This window comes from Balaenoptera borealis, assembly GCF_965194805.1.
Source record: "Balaenoptera borealis genome assembly, chromosome: 5".
Classification (NCBI taxonomy): domain Eukaryota; kingdom Metazoa; phylum Chordata; class Mammalia; order Artiodactyla; family Balaenopteridae; genus Balaenoptera; species Balaenoptera borealis.
This window is the reverse complement of record NC_138862.1, coordinates 98,809,590-98,828,793: the sequence shown is the minus strand read 5'-3', so window position 1 is coordinate 98,828,793 and position 19,204 is coordinate 98,809,590. Positions and strand designations below refer to the sequence as shown.

Below are 19,204 nucleotides of genomic sequence, written 5' to 3'. Positions count from 1 at the left end.
CGCCACCGCACCCAGCCGACCCACCTGGAGCCCCCAGACGTGTGCGTCACCGTCGCCCGCCGCAGCGAGCTGCCGGGAGCTTCCGCCTTGTCTCCTTGGTTACCGCGTTACCTCGGTACCCATAGCAACCAGAAGGCTTGGTACTGCGGCTCTCGGCCCGCAGAGGGAGCAAGGGAGCCCTGCAGAGAAGTAGGAAGAGGGAGAGGAGAGGAACAGAAGGAAAGGGCAGGTGCCAGAAGCTTTGTGCTGGAGTGGGTAACACTGGGCTAACACTTACTGAGCCCCTACCATATTTCAGAAAGTTTGAATAACAACCCAAAATTACAAAGCTAGCAAATGGCAGACGCAAGAAGAATTAACCCAAGTAGTTCAGAACTCCCACGTACATACTGTTCAGTCACTCATCAAAGGTCACAATAGGCAAAGTCAGGACTAGAATCTAAGTCTTTGACAAGCCTAGAACTCTCTTTTCCTTGTATCAAATACAGGACCCATGGGGATATGTGAGTTTAAGAGTTGAGAGAGAGATAAAGAGAGGGGGGAGAGAGAGAATATCAACTCACACTTCTCCAACTTTTCCAGAGTGTCACCTGTGGTGAACTTATTTTTGGCTTCTTAAATAAGCTGTAGTTTTTAATCTCTGTTTTTATATATGCTGCAAGTAGGATGTCTGGTTGGTTCTGCAATCAGTCAGTCAAAAAAATTTCTATGCTTCTCCACACTGAATCTATCTTGTTACTGGACTAATAATCTCAAGTATTATAGTTAAGACACTAACTCTTGCGCCACTGCTTTCCACATTAATGTGCCTGCCAATACTCATTTAAGAACACATCAAATATTTTCCCTTGGCAGTCAGCTATATAAGATTATAACCAGCATGGATAAGAAAAGACAATGATAGTCATGTGGTTATGACTGGGCTTTGAAATGAAGGCAGACCTGAGTTTGAGTCCTGGTCCTGCCACAACTCACCTACTGTGCGACCTCGGGTAAGCTGTAAGACCCAGTTTAATTGGTTAAATGAGGTAAGGATACGTTTAGTTCACACATGGTGTAACACGGAAGAGTAAATGAAATAATGTATGTTAAGTCTTTGGCACTAAACCAGGCCAAGAGTAGGTGCTAAATATTTGGCAAATATGGTGGTTTTGAGGCTATGGTGGTTATCTTACTGTTCATGCTATAAATTCACCAAGTCTTTCCTTTAAATCTAATACAATGACAACTTTCAAGTGGATGTGTAATACTACTAGAAGTTTCTTGTGCAAGACTGTGTTTCTCAGACAGCTGTGCTCTTTGAATGATCAGGAATGGTATTTCCAGTATGCATCCCTTCATTCATTTATTCAACAAATATTTATTGAGAGTCCACTGTTCCAGGTTCTGAAAATACTGCAGTGAAGAAAGCATAACCCCTCCTGCTGTCCATCTTATATTTTACTGCCAGCAGAAAGACAATACACAAACATATAATTATAGGTCAGGGGCTTTGAAGAATAAGGATCAAGAAATAGAAAATAACTGAGCCCAAGTTTAGGTTAGATGGTCAGAGAGGTCTCTGAATGCAGGGGTAGAGGAAGACGTGGGGCAGTCGGAGCAAGGAACATTCCAGACAGCGGGAACAGTAAACAAACTTCAATTCTGACTCAATCAACAGCAGTATGCTGCACAAAAACTCTGATCACTTCTGTACCGCACTTTTTTTACTTCAGAAAAGAATTTTTACAATGCATGGACTGGCGCAACAGAAAATTAAACTCATAAAAATATTGTATAAATTATTCTGGCACTTTTCAGAAGCCTTAAATGGACATGATCACACTTATATTTAGGGAAATATCTGAGTTTATGCATACTTATGCAAAACAAAGCACAGCCAGAAAATAATCCCATGCCAAGTTACATAGTAAAGTGAAAAATAGGAAGTGCTTGTCTTTCAAAACCATGATTAGTGACAAAATGAAATGAAACACGTAGAAACAGTAACACCTCTAGAGATAAAATATCCTTTCTGCTGAAGCAGAATGCATTTAACTGGCACACCAGCAATTGTGCAAATAGGTTACCACATCTGTATCAGGAGGACAGTATTCCTGAGAGTTTGGGCAAATCCAAATCCATGCTTCATTGTGTCAGTCTGAAGACAAGATCTGAATGTAAGTTTTCTGAACTAGAAATATTCAGTTTAAAGAGATAAAAATTAAGCATGAAGAAATTGAGAGCACAGACTTACTGAATTCAAAAAAATAACTGCAACATCATGCTTAAAAAGATACATTCTCTCTCTCATACACACACACACACACACACACATACACACACACACTTCCATTAAGCAAGCCCAGCTCATCAAGTAACCTTATTTTGTACTTGGTAGGCACTACCTGGAGGAAAACTGTGGCTGGTCTCAGGACTTTCTAGTCACTCACAGGTAATAAAAGTTCTTAGATGAGTAATACAAATGTCCAGTCCCACATAATTGTCAAAACTCTGCATGTGACTTAACATTAAGGCTGTTCTCTTTCACAGTGGTTGGGCCTCCGGAATGCAGGGAAGCCTGGAGTCAAGCAAACATTAAGAAAAGCTTGAGTTTCCATTCCTCATCATCCATTCATGTTTCAGTCTTACTGATTGCCTGTGTTAGGGTCACAGGAAAGGATGAGGGTTAAAACAGAACAGTCTTAACTTGCCTGGTTATGAGCCTCCCGGGTGTTTAAAGCAGACCATTCTCCGAAGACCTCTCCACTCCATCCAGTGGGGACTTCTTACCTGCATTGCTCTGGATGCAGGTGGCACGTTCTCAGACCTTTGCTTATTGAGCCCCTAGGCATCAAGTGATCATTCTCACTTCTCTCTGTAGGATATCAGTGGTCCTCCTGGAGAGAGTTTTAAATGACCCACTTTCTCTTACGTTTTTGCATGTCCCATGTCAGACCTGTAGAAACGCTCTTTCACCCTTTGCCCTGCCACGCTGTGGGAATGCAGGACAGCCACGTGGTCACCTCTCTTTGGCTCAAACACCAGCAACCCGCCAGCCTAACAATTGTACTTCTGACTCCTCAGATGGAATAAAAAACCAGCCAACTGTGTCCCCAGCTGCAGGGACCCATTGATGTACATCTTACCAGGCTTGAAATGACAGTCAGGGACTGTCAACAGACATTATCCAAAACCTGGAAATAAGTTAAAGGAATAACTACATGTCTTTTCAGATACACTCTAAGAGTCCACTCAAAGGTTATCTTATCCTCTAGGAAAATGTACCTTTGTGTGATCATCTTTTACTAATCATAAAGCTCTGTTTCTGTGAAGTTACATGTTAATCGGTAGGGGTTTTTTTCATCTACAATTTTCACATCATTTGCATCTAGATTTTTGAACCAGCTTAAACCATCCTGGTAGTTCCCGCCTTAATGAATAAAAGAAACATGTAAATTCTATATTTATAGAACATCATGTTCTTAACTATTGAAATTATATTTTGATAGTAGGTACCAAGCCTTCCTCTTCTGAAGGGAGATGGGACACATGGTAGACCAGAAACTGGCCAAAAGTACTCTTTCAATCTTCACTCCACTCTTGGCTCCTCAAACTTTTTTTTAGGCAGAAGTTGATTGTCAGTTCAGGATTGTAAAACAGGTTTTCCACCATCTCCCTTTTACACGTCCTGAAATTTAGCTTTACTTTGAAATGGAGCATCTAGTTTCTTCATGCCCTGACAGACACTGACTATGTGTCCTATTATATACGTATGGGATTTTTCAAATTGTCAAGGGTAGCCAAGCTTTAGAGGCAACATAAAATAACAAAAAGATTTCTCAAAAATGTAAATTAGGATGATATAAATATATTTAAATATATCTTAAGGACTAAACTTAAAAAGGAAAAAGAAGAAACTTGTAGTTAGGAGGTGGGATTGTCATTTTATAATTTTTCTCAGCATTGTAATTTCTGGCTGTCACCTATGACACAGAATTCTTCAGCAAATAAATTTTCATAACACAAGGCAATGATCACTGATGTTTCAAAAGTGGAGGAAAATCATCAGGGCATATGATAAATTCCTGCTTCCTGCAATGTGCAGTCCTTTCCCAGTTGAAAAATAAATGTATAAGCTTTTTGGATGGGCATAGTGTTTTTAACCAGCATTTATTCAACACCAGCTCTATTGCAGACACTGCCCTAAGAGGGACACAAATAGGAGCAAAGACTGTATCTCTGCCCTTGAGTAACCCATTGTCTATTGAGGGAAGTGAGAGATAACAAATAATTAATATGTAATATAGCAAGTATTATATTCACAAAGTATGGGAACAAGACGTGTATGGCATGGCCAGAAGTTCTGGGTGGTTCAAACATAGCATGTGTGGCAGGGAGATAGGATAAAAAGCTGTGCTGGGGTCAAATTTAAAAGCACCTCGACATTACACTGTTCACAATGGAAATTACAAAATTGTTTTTAAAACAGAAATTAATCATCTCAGTATGCTTATAACAGCATCTTTTAAAGATAATTCTGGTGGTAATGTGAAAATAGAGCCAAAGGAGAAAATGGAGACAAAGAGACACGTTTAAAATATGGTTATATTAGTCTGAGATAGAAATGATGAGTCTGGAATAAATCAATGCAGAGGGCACAGGCCAAAGATAATAGATTCAAGGGGATTTCATAAACTACAACAGGATTTGAAGACTGAAGAAACGTGGTTGTCGAAGAACAGGAAACAGTTCACAGAGTGAGGTTTGAAGAGATGGCACAGAAATGAGTTCAGTTTTGAAATTTTTACTTTTGAGATAGCAATTGGAAATAATGAAAAGTAAAATATAGGTCAAGTTGTTGGGAAAGTGATGGGGTTGGCCATGTATATTAGAGTGTCATCAGCATATAGAGAGTAACCAAAACTAAAGGAGGAGTTTTGAAAACGTCCCAGGAGCCTTCTAAAAACTATGGAGGAAGTGGTTTTGAGAGAGACATTCATCCGACATTGCTAAAATAGATGGATATGAAACTCATACTTGGCCTTTTTTATCCAGCAGTGTTCATTGCAAGGTCCTCACAAATGAGCATGACACCCTGAATGAATTTATTAATGTGATCCTCAGTTATTCTCACTGTCATTCATATATTTACCGCTGAGAAGCATGGACTACATAAGTGGTAAAAATAAAAGAACTGGCATTGGTCCCTGAAACATGTGTTGCCAATACAAATACACCTACATACAACTTAGGTAAACAGGTTCAGAGTAGATGAAGATAGAACTCAGGTGAACTAGAAAGACACTTTATTTGAATATAACATTATGTTCTTTCTTTTTTTTTTTACTACATCCTCTGATTTAATATGAGGTTAGTATTTCTTGGTTCCATCCAGAGATTAATAAACACCTATAGTGCACCAATAATCTGCCCCTCATTTCCCTCCCTTTGCCTGGCAACAATCTGTGAGCTTTGGCAGCCATGTTTTCCTGCACTGCCCAGCCCACCGTTGTAATGATTTAGTGGACAGAGTCCATAAATACGTGAATAAATTCAAACAAGATTCTTTCTCGTGAGAATGTATATTTGAAACTGAGAGGGTGATTCTTGGGTTAACAATATTCTGCCATGTCAACTAGAGAAAGAAAAAAAAATAAACGGAAGAAAGGACAAAAGGAATTTTAAAAAGGAAGAAGGGAGGGAATTTTATGGAAGCTTTCCCTTTCCTGAGGACTAGCTACATTCTAGCCTTTGGGTTCCATGATATACTCTTATATCCTTAAAATAAATTCCCCTTTGTTACTTAAACTGGCATGGCTTGATTTCAGTTGTACAGAAAAAAGAATCTTGACTAAGATGACCGTCAGAATTGTAATACTAAACTAACTTCCTGTATAAGGCAAGTCCAAAGTTAGATTCCCAGAGAATTATTTTAAACAACGGTTGAACATTAATCTATGTCTCTCATAATTTTAAATTAATATTCCTACATATACAAAGATAGGAAGGTAATTTGGCATTCTTTTGAAGCCATTCTATCAAAAAAAAGGTAAAATCTCTTGTTTATTTTTGAATCAGTTTAATTTCTTAGTTTATTTACTTTAAGTGTAGCTGTGCCAGTTTTGCTAGCAGACAATTATTTATAATTGATGTAGCTTTAGGGAAAAGCTAACCTTAAAAAGAAAAAAGCTGGCATTTCAGAGAAAAAGACATTCATTTTGATCCTTGCCAAGCTTTAATAAGTGTATCGTACTGTCTTCTTGAGATTTATGCACTGTTAGCTGTACCTCATTGGGAAAATTTGCATTTTTTCTCTTATGCAGTCAAGCTGGGAGGCACAAAACAAGAGTTATAAGGTTTGTTTGACATGAGATATCTAACAGTAAATTTCTTTCATCAACTTTATTCTATAGCTCTGATCCCCAAGGGCAGATTTTTCATCATATTTTGTGAAATGTTTTATAACAGCCTTACCTTTTGCAGAAGTTGCTCCCAAAACATTCCAAAGGAGCTGTTACAACTCTCTCCACTATAGAACATACTAGATTTACCATTCTTATGCCCACTGTGAGTTAACATGACCTATGTATCCATCTTCACATTAATTCAGAAAACCATATGCATCTAATGTAGCCAGCTTTCATGAAGGTGTAGACGTTCGCCAAATACTTCTTGAGGACCTATTATGTCCCATTTACTTGGACAAATAATGGCTACAATGATGAACAAGACAGATTTGTATTCTGTCCTTGCAGAAAAGACAGTTTAGATGGGAGGTACAGACAAGAAACTCAGAATATTAACTACTAAATCTGTATGAGAAATAATACTCTAGAAGCACAAAGGAAGGAAACTAACCCAACAGTTGAGGTTCAAGAAACGCTTCTTAGCCTAAGTGATGCCCTATCTGGTTTTGGCCCAATTGTTGAGTAGGAGCTCCAGACTGGTTTGGGGGAATGGGTGAAATTAGGGAGTATTCTGGGTAGAAAAAAAGCATATGCAAACATCCCCATGATGAGTTAGAATATGGTTAAGTTTAGAGAATCTAAAAATGCCCAGCATTACTGAAACTTGAAAGGGACTTAGGAGAAGTGGGGAAGAGGGAGAAAAGAAGTGACAGTCACACAACTCTGGCAAAGGGGAGAATAAAAGCCCATTGCTACAGTCAGGCAGATACTAGTGGCCTAGGACAAGATAGCACAATTAAAAGAAAGTTTAAGGATCCAATATTTATATGAAAAATTCATCAGTGGACTTGGAATTGATTAGATGAGAGGCTGAGGAATAAAGGGTGATCCCTAGTATTTATGGACCTGAAGATAGGATTTTTGTATTTATGTTCATGAGAGATATTGGTCTGTAGTTTTCTTTTCCTGTAATGTCTTTTTCTGGTTTTGTTATAAGAGCAATGCTGACCTCATAGAATGAATTAGGAAGTATTCCCTCTGCTTCTATCTTCTGAAAATCATTGTACATGATTGGTATAATTCCATCCTTAAATGTTTGGTGGAATTCACCAGTGTGTCCATTTGGGCCTGGTGCTTTCTGTTTTAAAAGGTTATTAATTATTGGTTCAGTTTATTTAACAGATATAGGCCTGTTCAGATAGTCTATCTCTTCATATGTGTTGGTAAATTGTATCTTTCAAGAAATCAGTCAGTTTCATCTAGGTTATCAAATCTGTGGACATAGAGTTGTTCTCTCATTTTGCCTTAGGTGGCTTGGATAGAGGCTTATTGATTTTATTGATCATTTCAAAGAACCAGCTATTGGTTTCATTTATTTTCTCTATTGATTTCCTGTTTTCAATATTATTGATTTCTGCTCTAATTCTTCTTATTTCTTTTCTTCTGCTAACTTTGGATTTAATTTTATCTTATTTTTCTAGTTTTCTAAGGTAGAAACTTAAGTGATTGATTTTAGATCTTTTCTTCTAATGTATGTATTCAATACTATAAATTTCCCCCCTTAGCACTGCTTTCACTGTCACACAAATATTGATAAATTGTGTCTTTTTTATTTCGTTCAAAATATTTTTTCATTTCTCTTGTATTTCCTCTTTGACCCTTGTGTTATTTAGAAGTGTGTTGTTTAATCTTCAAGTATTTGGAGACTTTCCAGCAATCATCCTGTTATTGATTTCTAGTTTAGTTTCATTATGATCTGAGAGCAGACACTATATGATTTCTATTCTTTTTGTTACTGTGTGTTTTATGGCCTAGAATGTGGTCTATCTTGGTGAAAATCCATGTGAGCTTTATAAGAATGTATATTCTGCTCTTGTTGGATAAAGTAGTCTATTAATGTCCTTTATATCCAGTTGATTGATGGTATTGATGAGTTCAACTCTGTCCTTACTGATTTTCTGCCTTTTGGACTTGTCCATTTCCAATAGAGGAGTGTTGAAGTCTCCAACTATAATAATGAACTTATATATTTCTGCTTAACATTCTTCCAGTTTTTGCCTCACATATTTGAACACTGTTGTTAAATATAACATATAAATATTAAGAATTGTTATGTCTTCTTGGAGAACTGATCCTTTTATCATAAGGCAATGTCCCTCTTTATTCCTGATAACTTTCCTTGCCCTGAAGTCTGCTCTGTCTGAAATTAATATTACTTCTGCTTTCTTTTGATTAGTGTTAGCATGGTTTATATTTCTCCATCCTTTTACTTTTTTGTATATGGGCCTTTATTTTAAAGTGAGTTTCTTTTAGACAATGTATAGTTGGATTTTGGTTTTTGATCCATGCTGACACTCTTTTAATTGGTCCATTTAGACCATTGGTATTCAAAGTAATTATTGATATAGTTAAATTAATGTCTACAGATTTGTTACTTTTTTCTTTTTTTTTTTGCTCTTGTTCTTTGTTGTTATTTTTATCTTCCACTTTTTTCTACTTTTTCTGGTTTTAATTGAGCACTTTACATGATTCCATTTTCTCTCTTCTCTTAGTATGTTAGTTTACCTTTTTTAAAATGCTTTTTAGCTGTTGTCCTAGTATTTATCATATACATTTAGAACTAATCCAAGTCCACTTTCAAATAACACTAAACTGCTTCACAGATAGTATGAGTACCTTATAATAACAAAATAATCCTAATTCTCCCCTCACCTCCATTATATCACTGCTATCATTCACTTCATTATATATACATATGAATATATATGTATACAATATTGAATACATTGTTGCTATTATCATTTTGAACAAACTGTTGTGTGTTAGCTCAATTGAGAATAAGAAACATAAAAGTTTTTCTTTTATCTTCACTAATTCCTTCTCCAGTGTTCTTCCTTTCTTTGTGTAGATCTGTTTCTGACCTATACCATTTTCCTTCTCTCTAAAGAACTTTTTAAAAACATTTCTTTCAAGAAAGTCTACTAGAAACAAATTCCTCAATTTTTGTTTATCTGAAATATTCTTTACTCCTCCTTCCCTCCTGAAGGATAATTCTATGTTAACTCTTAAGTTCCAGAATTCTAGGTCAGTGGGATTTTTTTCTCAACACTTTAAATATTTCATTCCACTCTCTCCTGGCTCACATGGTTTCTAAGCAGAAATCAGTCTTTACTCCTCTCTAGGTAAGGTGTTTCACACTCTGGCTTCTTTATATTTGATTTTTTTATAATTTGAGAATGATATGCCTAGGTAAAGTTTTTGGCATTTATTCTGCTTCATCTTCTCTGACCTTCCTAGATCTGTAGTTTGGTGTCTGACATTTATTTGGGCAAATTCTCAGTCATTATTGTTTCAAATATTTCTCTCTTTCTTCTCCTTTTGGTATTCCCAGTGCATGTATGTTACACCTTCTGTAGTTGTCCCATAGCACTTGGATATTCTGGGTTTTTTTAGGATTTAATCTATTTGTTTTTCAATTTTGGAGGTTCTTATTGAGATATCCTCCTGTTCAGAGACTCCTTCTTCAGCCATGTGCAGTCCACTAATAAGTCTATCAAAGGCATTCTTCATTTCTGTCCCAGTGTTTTTGATTCCTAGCATTTCTCCTTGATTCTTTCTTAGAATGTCCATCTCTCTGCTTACATTGCCCATCTGTTCTTGCATGATGTCTTCTTTATCCATTAAAGCTCTCAGCACATCAGTCATGCTTTAAATCCTCGGAACTGATAATTCCAACATCCCTGACATATCTGGGTCTGGTTCTGATGCTTGCTTTGTCTCCTTGAACTATGCTTTTTGCCTTTTAGTATGTCTTGCAATGTTTTTCCTGATAGCTGGACATGATGCACTCGGTAAAAGGAACTGGTGTAAGTAAGCCTTTAGTAATGTACTGAAAGGTGTGGGAAGAGGGGAAATATTCATTTTATGACTAGGTCTCAGTCCTTTAGTGAGCCTGAGCCTCTGGACTGTGATCTTCCCATATGCTTCTCAGTTGTTCCACCTCCCCTTCAGCTGGGACAGAATGACTAAAGCAAGCTGGAGTTGGGTGTTTCCCTTCTCCCAGGTCAGTTAGGCTCCGCTAAAACCCCAGCAGGTTAGACTCTGATTAAATAATTTCTCCTAAGGGTGGATCTTCTGAAGAAGAACAGAAAGCTCTGGTATATTTAAAAACAACTTTTTCCCCTCCCCTTGCCAAAAGCATGAAGGGTTTTCCTCCAATATTCACTGTGAGAACGTGGTAGCATTTCAGGAGGCAAAACACACAAAAGTGTGTGGTCCCTCCAATGACTGGGTCCTTCTGGAGTTTTTAACTTTCTGAGTTGTCTACACTACACCTCCTTCAATTCTTCAATTACAGTTCAGGTTTCTTGACCCTGGCACTGGTTCCCCAGGACGCTTCTGGTCCAGAAAGTTGTGATTCTCTGTATTTGCCTATGGGTCTCTATAATTTGGAGGCAGTGGTTGGCCCTGTGACCTCACTTCTCTTGTGGATCTAAGAAGCACTGTTGATTTTTCAGTTTATTCAGCTTTTTACTTGTTGTTAGGACTGAATGGTGACTTCCAACCTTCTTGCCAGTAGAAGCTCACCAGACCAGAAACCAGAATCCTCTGTTTGTTTTTTTAATAGTTCATATGAGACAATCATAAAAATTTGCAAATCTTACATTTGCATTTACTTCATAGTGAGTTTAAACATTTTCTAATGGCCATTTGTATTTCTAGTTCTGCGAAGTGCTTCTTTTCAAAATGATTGATTTTTAATTGTTACCATTTGGTCTCTACTATAAATAAGGTCATCTTTTCTTTCACCCAAATTATTGAGATATATACTTAAAATGTAATACAATAGATTACACACATTTTAAGTTTACAGCCAATGAGTTTTAACAAATGTGTACATGTAATTACCACTAAAATCAAGATAGAGAAAATATATATCATCCCCAAAAAGTTCCTGCTTGCCTCTTTGCAGTTAATACCCCCAAACAACCACTGATCTGCTATCTTCCACTGTGGAATAATTTTTCCTGTTCTAGAATTTATTATAAACATAAAGTTTGTACTCTTTTGTGTAAATCTTCTTTCACTCAGCATAATGTTTTTGAAATTTTTCCATGTTGATGTGTATATCAGCAATTTGTTCCCTTCTGTTGCTGAGAACTATTTCACTGGATAGATATACCACAATTTGTTTATACACTCACCTTTTAATGGATATTTAATTGTATCTAGTTTTTGTCTCTTACAAATAAAGTTACTATAAATACTCTTGTGAAAGTATGAGAGTTCAATTTACCACCACTTCTTTTATGGGCATGACCTGGAAATTGCATGTATGCCTTCCATCTATATCCCATTAAACAGGGCTTGGTCATGTGACAACACCTGGCTGTGAGGGAACCTGGAAATATAGTCTGTATCTGGGAGACCAGGTATCTGTCTAAAACTCAGGGTTTCTATTACAATGGAAGAAAGTCAAGATGGAAATGTCAGGGATTGTCTTCATGTGAAGGGGAGAAATCTCATCTGGCTTCTAGATTTTGGATGGGTGTTGGTGCCATTATCTGATTTGACATTTAAGTGGATGGATGAGTAAACTGTTCACTATAACACTCTGATATATTTCCAGCACTGATTAAAGCTGAAAATATAAATTTGGGCGTCATCAACATATGGATGGAATTTAAAGCAATGGGATGAGATAAGAGTCCCTAGGGAGTAAGTGTAAGATGTGGTTTCTATCTGATGATGCAATGATTTCACCAACTGCTTTCAGAGCCCAAGCTAAATATAACTATCACTAGCAGAATGTTAGTTAGCCTCAAACAAAACAAAACAAAAAATCCTTTTACCTGGTAATATAGTAAACTACTTAAGGATTACATTTCCCAGCCTCTCTAAAAGGTAGGTGTGGCTGTATGACTAAATTCTTACCAACAGAATGTGAGTGAATCTCCAGTCTGGATGCCCATCCCCAGACAGACTCTTCTATAAAAGGAAAAACTAACTTCTTTCCTATTTAAGCCACTATATTGGAATTTTTTTTTTTTAAATATTTGACTGATTTATTTGACCCTTCTTCTAATGATTAATCTCACTTTTTTTTTTAATTAATTAATTTATTTATTTATTTATTTTTGGCTGTGTTGGGTCTTCGTTTCTGTGCGAGGGCTTTCTCTAGTTGTGGCAAGCGGGGGCCACTCTTCATCGCGGTGCGCGGGCCTCTCACTATCGTGGCCTCTCCTGTTGCGGAGCACAGGCTCCAGACGCGCAGGCTCAGTAGTTGTGGCTCACGGGCTTAGTTGCTCCGCGGCATGTGGGATCTTCCCAGACCAGGGCTCGAACCCGTGTCCCCTGCATTAGCAGGCAGATTCTCAACCACTGCGCCACCAGGGAAGCCCCACTATATTTGAATTTATTTTTAGCAGCTTAAGTTTTTATTTGCAAGATCAGATGGCCAGATTTAATAAATAATATTAAAATTTGTCAAAGGCAACGAGTAAAAAATTTTGCATATTGACAAAAATTCACTATGAAGTCAGGAAGTTGTAGACCTGGTGTTTCTTTTATTAAGTTCTGAGGACGTTTTACATCAGGATCACCACAGATCCTTCTTATTTTTTCCAATACAGATTTTGGGGCTCCACCTTGGATTTATTGAATCTCTCTCCTAGAATCTTCATTTTAATAAGTTCCATAACTGACTTGATATAAAATTTTTGAAAATCAACTTTATAGAAGGACATAGAGCACTATTTTCCTCCCTCCTCAAGTAAATTAAATCTAACTTTGTGGTAAGGATTTGTCCTTGGGGTAGAAATTTTATTTTACTGTAACAATAGTCAGGAACTGGTCTATCAGATTACTGTAGCAGCTTAAGTTTTAACTGATTCAAGAAGTATATCCAAGTATTTCTTATGCTCAACTAAATGAATCTCCACTGCCACTCATTTTATTCATTCTTATTGATTTTATCACAGTCTTGGGGGGTTTTTTTAGCATCATTTATTTGGGTTTAGTTTTCAAAAAGTATCAGGTTGCTAGTATTTCTAAACTGCTCCAAGAAATAAAGATACTACCTTACAGAATATTAATGAATATTTTCTTCATATACTTGCAATTCTTTCCAGTCATTGCCTCAATTAATTCTTGATGCTAAAGTTTAATAAATAATATTAAAATTTGTCAAAGGCAATGAGTTAAAAAAAAGATAGCTAATGTGGTTGTCCTCATTTCACTGAAGAGGAAACTGAAGTAGAGATATTAAATTATTTACCTATAAGAGAAAACCAAATTAATGGAGAAGGTGGAAGTAAAATGCAATTCCCTTACTTCTGTCTTTATTGAAATATTGAATTACAAGTCACAACCAATTAAAAACATGATGTAAGACCTAAGCAGTATAACCTGTTTATCATGTAAACTATGGGCCCCAAAAAACTGCCCATTAGCAGTTTGTAAAATGTTTCTTTTAGTGAATTTTATTGACCTTTTTCACTATTAAGTTTACATAAATATACATAGATATAGACAGATAGGTGAAGATGTAGAAACTATTTTTAAAATAGAAAATATATTCACTCCAAATTTTCCACACTTATCAAATCTGTTTATATCTGGATGTATTTTTTCCAGCCCTTTCTCTATCCGTATCACTAATCATTTAATTTTCACATAATTGTGATCAAATATAAATTCAGATGGCATCTAAAAAACATGGTGTTTCTCAGCACAAGTGAAATTCAACAGAAATCCATTGGGTGGAGTTGTACTATAGCTTAACATTTTGAAGTATTTCTCAACTGTGTTTTTTTAACTTTTTCTCCAGTCTTTATATAGCTTATGGCTAAGCAATATTTGCTATTTGAAGACCTAAAAAATATTTTATTCCAACTGGAAATTGTTTGGAGATTATTGGTTTAGGCATTATTCTCTTTTCTGATTGTGTCTAATACAAGTCACATGCAATTTAGAATTTAATAATCCTGTCAAAGAATATAGTTGCCTATTTTCCAAAAAATATGCAGATTAATGAGATTAAATAGAAAATAACAATTGGCTTGGTAAAAAAAAAAATGCTGCTCTGTCTTTTCACCTCTCAAACTCATGTTTTTTCTGCCATCAAAAAAGACAGGTAGGGGCTTCCCTGGTGGCACAGTGGTTGAGAATCTGCCTGCCAATGCAGGGGACACGGGTTCGAGCCCTGGTCTGGGAAGATCCCACATGCCGCTGAGCAACTGGGCCCGTGAGCCACAATTACTGAGCCTGTGCGTCTGTAGTCTGTGCTCCGCAACAAGAGAGGCCGCGATAATGAGAGGCCCACACACCGCGATGAAGAGTGGCCCCCACTTGCTGCAACTAGAGAAAGCCCTCACACAGAAACGAAGACCCAACACAGCCATGAATAAATAAATAAATAAATAATTTAAAAAAAAAAAAAAAAAAAGACAGGTAAACATCTGATATTCCAACTCCTCTGAGCTACGTGCACCAAATATGCAAGGTTTCATTAATGTTCATCCATTCTAATACATGCTACAGAAAGTTGCCAGAAGTTTTACGTATTCTTGAGGAACAAGCTCTCAAAAAAATTTTGTACCTGCATACACAATCAGGTTAATCTCTCTCTGGCAGAATTTCGGACTTAAGTGTGCATTAATATCAAGGACCCAATCTTAGAAATTCTGATTCAGCCATAAGAGGTGGATCTCAAGAATTTCACAGGTACCTGCAATGGTCCAAGGATCACATGTGAAAGCACCACCCTGAGGGAAGAACAAAGAAGATGGGGACTTGGCCTCAGTTAGTTCTCAGTCTTGAGCCATGGGAGGAAATAGAGGCATATGAAAACTGGCCTGTGACTCAATTATCCCTCCAATTCCATTCATTCATCTTCTGAAGGAAGAACTAAAATTTTCTCACTTACTCCCTAGGGTTCATTCCCCAACCCTCTCAAAAATGCACCAGCTACTTATGCCATTTAGAAGAATGAAGGCCAAGATTGTAGTGGGAAAATGATGAGATATGGGAATTTACATACTGTTCTAGATAAGTATTTTCTTTGATTCGTTAGGAATTACTAAATTCTTTCTTAGGAAAAGATAATGTTCTTGAATATTCTGCTTTTGTTCTCACAGTTTGTATATAATAGTTAACAATTTTGGTCCTAGCTGATTTCACCAGTAGTACTGGTCTTTTTATGCAGGAATACGTTTGTGAATTTTCTTTTGCTGGGTATACAGTAAGTATAGGCAGGATTACTAGTGTTAGAAAGCAGCCTGGCACCATGGAAAGATCATAAAGAATCCTGAGATCTGAATTTGAATCTTAATTCCATACGTAGTAGCTGAGTAAAAAAGGGGCAGGTTCTTGACATCCATGAGTTTCACATTTGTAAAATATCAATAATAGTGCTTTAACAACTTCATCATGATGGTTGTGATGAAGTTCTCAAGAGAGCAAATAATGAAAATACTTTGTAAGCTGTGAAATGTTTTGAAAATCACAATAACCTTGTTTCTAACAACATATTCACACTTCCAAGTCATTATCCAAAAGACCACTGGCTGTAAACTATGCATATGAATTGAAGGCTGGGAGTCTGTCAAAATGTTCATCAATGAACAATTAAATCAACACTGAACACCCTTTCTGTTTTCAGTGCAATGTCAACTCTGATACAGCCATTAAAGATACATTCCTCATGGTGCAGGTGATTACAATAGAATTATAGAATATTAGAGTGAGAGACACCTTAGAGGTGTGTTTCTTGATCATAAGACTCACTTGGGGTGTTTGTTAAAATCTCCAGTTTCCTAGCCCCACATCAGATCTAGTGAATCAGAATCTCCAGGTGACCTGAGAATCTGTATTCTGTAATAAATACAAGGATATTGTTATGATCAGAAATAAAAACCTAGGAAACTGTTTCTAAGCCACTTTTCTCCAAACTCCTATACAATGTTAAGTATCGCTGAGACAATCAATACCCTTTAACATTTTGTTGACTTAAAAAAAAAATACATGCACTACATGAGAGCTGCGAGTTAAGTTTTTTGGGGGCAAAATGAAGACTGCAGCCCTGGAGAGAGCGTTTCAGATAACTCTGAGAAACTGCTCGAGGTGAGCCGTGGAGCCAGGATATATAGGAGTTTTTCAGCAAAGGACAGGTAGTCGGGAACGTCAAAAATTATTCTTAATTGAAGAAAACCAGTTATCTCAAGTTAAGGAATTTAGCGCTTTTCTATGTATGGGAAGATGCAAGAGTCTTGGCTCACTGAAATATTCCTCTGATATGCACCTCAGCTCTCTGGGGTCAGTATCCTGACACATCCTGAGTTTCCTCAGGGCTCACCAGGGGGAGTGGCTGCAGTCTGATGGCTGCTAGATGGCAGGGATTCTTTTCAGCCCTGAGTTTCCTCACCTCACATTGGAGGGCTGCAATCGTTGATGACTGTGATATCCTTTGTTTATTGATATGGCAGGAAATATTTCATTTCTCAGTTTCAAAGGGTAATGTATTCTATCATTGGTCTTTCAGTCAAAGAGTTGGAAAGACAAGATCGCATACATGAAACAGCAGCAAGCACTGTAATTGGTGAGTTTTGTGATGATACACACTGACGCTATGTGCTGGACACCTTTGCTCGAAGTAATGTGGACAAAGACATACCTAGAAAATAAAAGCATCCAATTCCAGGTTAATATTTGGTCTGGAGAGCATGACATATGTGCTTCTACAGTAATAAATGTTCAAAAGTAGTAAGGTTTGTACTTTCTTATTTTTATGACAACATCAATTAACCTATGAGTGGCATTTTTAGAGCTCATACCACACCCATGCCAGACACTGTAGAAAGAAATAGGAAAAATTACGTGTTGGTTTCTTCCATTCACATGTGGCCTTGAGCTTCCTCAGAGCAGGCACCATGCCTCATTTTTCTCCCGGCCCCCTTTGCTCTGGGATGGAGAAAGAGCTGCACCTCCTTTCCCAACTCCAGCGTATAGAAGACCAACTTGGGTCATGTTTTAAGAGGCTTTGAAATGGCTAAAACATCACCAGCTTGCTTTACGTGGTCCCACCTTCTCCCTTCTCCTCCACTCAGTACAGGCTGCACTAGGAGAGCACCAGCGTCTGCTCCCTCACCATGGCCCTGCCATCCTTCTCATCCTGCCTTTCCCACATAATTGTGAAGTCTACATGTACTGGCCTGGCCTGAGGCTCACCCAAGAGGCGACTTAAACCAGCTTCACCATATCAGGGTGCACACTTTTTTTCCTTTTCCTTATATCTCTCTCTATTTGATTCTGGCCCATTTTGCCTTTCGGCCCACACACATCATAAATTACCAGTCTAGAGGCACGAAAGCAAAAGTATGGAATTAAGAGAGAAAGCCATGTGGCCTGCTTTGGTTTGAGGGTTTGGCTTACTTGGTATATAAGGAGCCTTATTGCTTGATTCACTCTCATTAAAGTTCTACTTTAAGGCCTGAGTCCAAACCTCAATTAAAATAAGGTATTTCTTTGTTTTGCTTTGCCTTCTTCATATCTTCGTCAGGGATCACCTGAAAAGGAAGATAGTTGCCGCGGCATGATTACAGAATTCCTTATTCTTCTGGCAAAATTTCTCCTTAATAGAGCCCAATTTAGTCCATGAGAAACTGCAGTCTCTGAATGTATCTCATGTAGTGTGCTGACCCTGGGCCTGCTTGCCCGCAGGTCCAGCTTTGCTCTCTACACTCCACTAAATGCAGTGGAGCCGACTGCTACAGATGCATTTCCCCGGTCCACGTCAGCTGCTCCCAACTGGGTTCCCTTGTTGAATGAATAAATAAATGACCCTGGAAACAAAGTCTGTCTGCATGACTGTAAACTTGAGTGACTGAAAGAACGGGGACTACTACGGTACACAAATCCAGGGGACAACATTCACTTTAAAGTGTACCTGAATGACATGTAAGGGAATTGTATGGAAAGTAGCTCATGTGGCCATTTTCAAGGCATGAGGCAGAAGGCTGTTAGCGTTGGCAGAGATAGAAATGAGAGGAAAAAAAGAGTTTTAAGGATGATAATCTTATAGGTAGAGTGAAATAGTGGAAAGAACACTGGATTAAAATTGGAGAAACTAGTGGGACTTCCCTGGTGGTACAGTGGTTAAGACTCCACACTCCCAGTGCAGGGGGCCCGGGTTCGATCCCTGGTCAGGGAACTAGATCCCACATGCATGCCACAACTAAGAGTTCACATGCCACAACTAAGGAGCCGGTGAGCTGCAACTAAGGAGCCTGCCTGCTGCAACTAAGACCCAGCGCAACCAAATAAAGAAATAAATAATAAAAATTAAAACATTAAAAAAAATAAAGTTAAATCTCCTCAAAAAAAAAATTGGAGAAACTAAGATTGTTCATATAGAGGGGATACAGGGAAGTCACCACGATGGATAAAATCACTGAAGGAGAAAGTATGTGTCAAAATATACAACAGAGATAAGGTTGAACTTAGAGCCAGGCTAATATCCAGAATTAGCAGGGAAAAATAAATAAAAGAAATGCAGAAACGGGACAGATGAATCATCCCATGCAATGCTTTGAAAGACAAGGAAGAAAAAAAGACCAAATGTGTCTAACGGACAGAGAGAATAGGGGTCTTCAGATGATACAAGATAAATGCAGTGCCTGGACACTGTTAGAGAGTTAAAGTGGCTGCGGCAGAGAGACCGTGTGCTTGGCTGTGCAGCAAATTCCCTGTTACAAATCCTTTTGCTCTATAAGCTATTATAATTGTTATTAGGTTCCCTGGGTTTGTGATTAAGAGCA

General features: G+C 37.6%; 2 protein-coding genes across 2 annotated transcripts in view; both read right to left on the bottom strand.

Moving 5' to 3' along the window:
* ZBBX (zinc finger B-box domain containing) overlaps positions 1-7,540 on the bottom strand; it is a 120,873-nt gene extending 113,333 nt beyond the window's left edge. The window contains exon 1 of the mRNA XM_082393957.1: positions 25-7,540. The gene's annotated coding sequence lies outside the window, so the exon portion shown is untranslated. The remainder of the gene's footprint in view (positions 1-24) is intronic.
* A 7,300-nt stretch (positions 7,541-14,840) lies between these two features.
* SERPINI2 (serpin family I member 2) overlaps positions 14,841-19,204 on the bottom strand; it is a 60,890-nt gene continuing 56,526 nt past the window's right edge. The window contains exon 10 of the transcript XR_014245196.1: positions 14,841-17,061. The gene's annotated coding sequence lies outside the window, so the exon portion shown is untranslated. The remainder of the gene's footprint in view (positions 17,062-19,204) is intronic.